A 4613-nucleotide genomic window follows, 5' to 3' on the forward strand; every position below is an offset into this window, starting at 1 on the left:
GGTGTTTAATGTATTTAAAAAGTCATGCTTAAATGATGACATATGCGAATAGTCCATTCAGCTATATAATTTCATATTAATTTTGTAGAATGTATGTATTATAGCTTCATTTTGCAGATGAGAAAACAGAGGCCCAGAGTGACTTTATTGCTTATACAGAGCAGAGCTCAAACTCGAATCCTTGCCTTCAGAGCCTGAGTGTAAAGCTCTTTCTCCAGTGTTCTGCTTCAGGGAGCTGTGAGGCACCAGACTGAGACTCTGCCTTACCCTGGGATTGATCAGTTGACTGCTCGTTGGCAGTGAAAGTGTCTACCACTTGTCCTCAACTCAGCTGTGGGCCCCCAAATCCAGTTCCAGTGCTTACTACCTGCTACCAGGGAGCCTCACAGTAAGACTCCAAGTGAGTGATGGCTTCTGTAAAATGTGCGCATGGCTGCCCGGTGAACCCCAGGGGAACTCAGGAAAGAAACAAAGAATACCTGCTACTTAGCAGCCATCACACTGCAGCCACTCCTAACAGGGAGCCCTGAAGAAACTCAGGCTATAAAACTACAGGAAGCTGAGGTGTATATCAAAGGCATGATTTCAGTGAGCCTAGACCTTTGCATCTTCCCATAAATAAAAAAGCACAAAATTCCTTAACTTGAGATATCTGGTTTTTTGGCAGTAATGTTTTGTTCCTACTACCTGCCCTTTGTTGCAAAACATCTCTAAATCCTGACTCCCCCCCCTCACCTCCTTGGAGCAGTTTTCTCAGGGCTACTTGAGCTGCTGCCTCTTGGACTTAAGCTCTCATTTTGCCCCAAATAAAACTTAACAATCAACTTTTAGGTTGTGTGTGTGTGTGTGTGTGTGTGTGTGTGTGTGTGTGTTTAAGTCCCCAATCAGCATCTCTCTGCGGTAATCAGAGGGAGAGCGCTCTCCCTCCATCCAGCAGCACTGCCATCAGGCAGAGGACCACAGGGACACTGACCCACGTGCACAAGCCCTACTCCCTTGCCCCAGCAGCATCAGTCTTTCACCCCACTGCATCCAAACAGGAGACGGGCTCACACTGGATGGGTCAGGAGCTGCTTTTACCACACACATTCACGGAGGGATTTGCTTGGATCATTTATATATACATTAAAGAACCACCATTAGGTGCTGGTGTTATGAACTGGAGTTTGGCACTTGTATCACTTGCCATCTGCCTCTCCATGGATTTAATTATACGCCACCGCAGCTGCTGACATGCATCACCCCCTGAGCAGAGCTCAGGGTGGAAATCAGGAATGAAGCACTCTCTGCTCTCAGAAAACTGGAAGAACAGGTCTTCTGATAGATAGTTTTTAGAAGATTTTATGTGCCCCATTCTTGCAACTCCTCATATCTAGAAAAACACTAAAATCCTTCATGGTGATGTCTGTTCCTTGTGACTGGTAGTAACCTTCATGAGACCAGCGACAGACTCCTCCTCACCTTTATCATATTTACACTGATATTATTTACCCCTGAAATACCAACTTCCCAGGCTGTACTTAAGTGGACATAACGAAGGATGTCACAGTCATCTGAGAATGCAGCCATCTCCAAAGGTGAGCTGTTGAGCCCCAAGGGCTATGAAAACTCAGGATTCTGGCCCAGATGGCTGAGGAGCATATCAAAGGAATGTTTCAGTAAGCCCAGGCCTCTTTTGTTCCTGCTACCTGTTTTGTTGCAGAAACTCCTATATATCCTAGCTCCCCCCCACCCCCCCCGAGTTTCTCAGGGCTACCTGACATGCTGTCCCCTGGGCTTAAGTCCTAATTTTGCCCTAAATTAAATTTCTCTCTCAACTCTTAGATTATGTATTTTTTTAAGTCGACAGTGGGAGGCCCTACTCTGCCTGAAGCTCAGTCCCTGGCCCGCACACAGTACCTGATGGCTGCCATTGCTCTCCTGAAGCCTGTTCCCCTAGGGGTCCCTGAGCATCTCTCATTTCACATCTCCCCCTTCAAGCACAACTCAGAGGGTTGGCAGGCAGTGCTTTTTTTTTTTTTTTTTTTTTTTTGTCTTTTTGCTATTTCTTTGGGCCGTTCCCGCGGCATATGGAGGTTCCCAGGCTAGGGGTCTAATCGGAGCTGTAGCCACCGGCCTACGCCAGAGCCACAGCAACGCAGGATCCGAGCCACGTCTGCAACCTACACCACAGCTCACGGCAATGCCGGATCGTTAACCCACTGAGCAAGGGCAGGGACCGAACCAGCAACTTCATGGTTCCTAGTCGGATTCGCTAACCACTGCGCCACGACGGGAACTCCAGGCAGTGCTTTTGAATCTTCTACAGCTGGTGGGGTTCCCTCAGCCGCAGGGCAGACAGTACCTGCCCCAGGAGTCCAGGATCTCTTGACCCAGGCTGGTGGCACCTGTGGCACAGCTCCCTGGAGTTTGACTCTCGGGCGGAGTCGCTGGCACGGAGCCACAGCGGGGGAGCGAGGGGAGCCCAGCTGCTGGCCCTCCACGCTGCGCTTCTATTGGTCTCTCTCAGACAGTGCTGGATGAGGCTCGGCTGCGGGCTGGCTGAAGAACCGGTGCACCTTGCCAACCGGAGTCTTGGAGCAGCCGCAGAGGATCACAGCGCGGAGAGCCAGGCAAGGTGCAGCGGTCGGGCCAGATTCCTCCCCCCCCCCCCCCCCGTATGGTAAAGAGGCTCTCTGGCGACCGGAACTTTGCTGCTGGCCCCTCAGCATGGCCCCTGAAGGCAGTGCAAGGCCCAGTGCCGGGCGGGCAGCCGGGGAAGCGCGCCGGGAGCAGTGCGGGGAGGATGCCAGAGCGGCTGGAGCGCTTGCAGGCGGTGGGGGCAGCAGCTGCGGAAGAAGATCATGATGAGGGTCTCCAGCGCACAGGAGGCCGCCTGGCAGGCTGCGCCCCGCCTCTCCCGGACCAGCCGACCAGCCAGTGGCTCTGGGAGCTGCCTCACTCCTCTTCTGCTCTCCTCCCCGCCCCCTCCTGGGAGGCCTGCATCTCCTCCCTCGCTCGTCTCCTCCCCGCCCCCGCTGCCTGCCTCTGGGCGGAGGGGCGTGGGGGCAGAGAGCGGATTTGCAGGATTTGCATGCGGCCTGCGGGGCGCCAGGGCCAGTGAGACCCCAGGCCTGCGCGAGGCCTCCAGGCACCGCCCTAAAGGTGGGGGTGGGGGTGGTGAAGATGCAGACCAACTCTTCGGATGGGAGAAGGGGCCACGCTGACTCCCCACCTGGAGCCGCTTCTGCAGCAGCCGCCTCCGTGGAGGAGGGCATGGGGCAGCGGCTTAGGTGGCATGGCGGCAGGGACCAAGGGAAGGCCAAGCCTGCTTCCCCCACCCCCCTTGTTAAACCTAGTGACTGTGTGCTCTGGAACCGGCTGCACAGGTGGCTGTGCGTGGCCATGCCTTGGTGATCTGAGCACCCCCTATGGTGTCCTATATGCCACTGGGAGACCCGAGACTCATGACAGAGCCGAAGCTACTCTGGGCAAAACTTGGAGGACCTAAGCTCTCAAACTGGTCCACCACTCAATGACATTAGTAAAACTTTATCTCTGACCAATTCAACTTAGAATCTCTCAAACCAAAAAACGAGGGGTATCAGGAAGCTAGCCTCTACCACCTAAGCCACGTTTACAAGTATCTACTTCCTTAAAAAGAGAAAATTTTGCCCTAAAAATAGCCAAAGTGAGCTCTTTTATTGCATATACAATTGTTAGAGAAGGCTAGCTTGAAAAAGAAAAAATTTTTTTTTTTTTTTTTTTTTTTTTTTTTTTTTTTTTTCAGAATTCTGACCTGGGGGATTAAAATCTTGCTAGGAGAACTTGCTTCCTGTCTTTGAGACCAGGGCTCTCAGGAATGCTTATCTTACCCAGACAATCTCTAATTCCTGGAGCTGAAGGAAAACAATGGGGAGAGAAGTCTTTTTAAAACTTATTCCAACAGTTATTTTTTATTTGTCTTTTGTGTTTTTAGGGCTGCACCAGCAGCATATGGAGGCTCCCAGGCTAGGGGTTGAATTGGAGCTGCACAGCAACACAGGATCTGAGCTGTGTCTGTCACCCCTCCCCTCCCCCAACGCTGGATCCCTAACCCTGTGATTGAGGCCAGGGATCCAACTTGCATCCTCATGGATCCTAGTAGGGTTTCCAATGGTTATTTTAAACTAGTGAGTTTTATTTGTGATATCTGACTCATGACTAAGCTTAGTGAATTTATAAGATCTCTGGTTGTGTCCGTATGTTTGTATATGAGTTATATATGTCAACCTTTGGGTGGTATTATCCAAAAATAATTGGTAAATGAGCTCTAATTAATTGGCTTAAAGGCAATTAAGTGCTTATATAAATTCTCAAAATACAGAAAGTACTTGGCCAGAATTAATTTTAGATTCATTGTGAACTTGGAAGTATTCAATGTTAATATCTGGTATTGAGATAGGAGGTAGATAGGCCCCTGGGCTGAGAACAGCTGGGACTTGTTAGGCTGAGTAAACTGGGCCTTGTTTTTCCGACACCTCAAGGAGAAAGTTAATGGCAGGAGCTGAGCTCTGCTGGAGTAGAAAGATAAGAGGACCACTTCAATCACGCCTGGGGTCAAGGAAATCTCCCCAATCACACATGCACAGTAA

The sequence above is a fragment of the Sus scrofa genome, chromosome 2 (genome assembly GCF_054392235.1).
Source record: "Sus scrofa isolate SSC_HxYL_T2T_F1_AM1 chromosome 2, Sscrofa_HxYL_maternal_Yorkshire_Landrace_v2.0, whole genome shotgun sequence".
NCBI lineage: Eukaryota > Metazoa > Chordata > Mammalia > Artiodactyla > Suidae > Sus > Sus scrofa.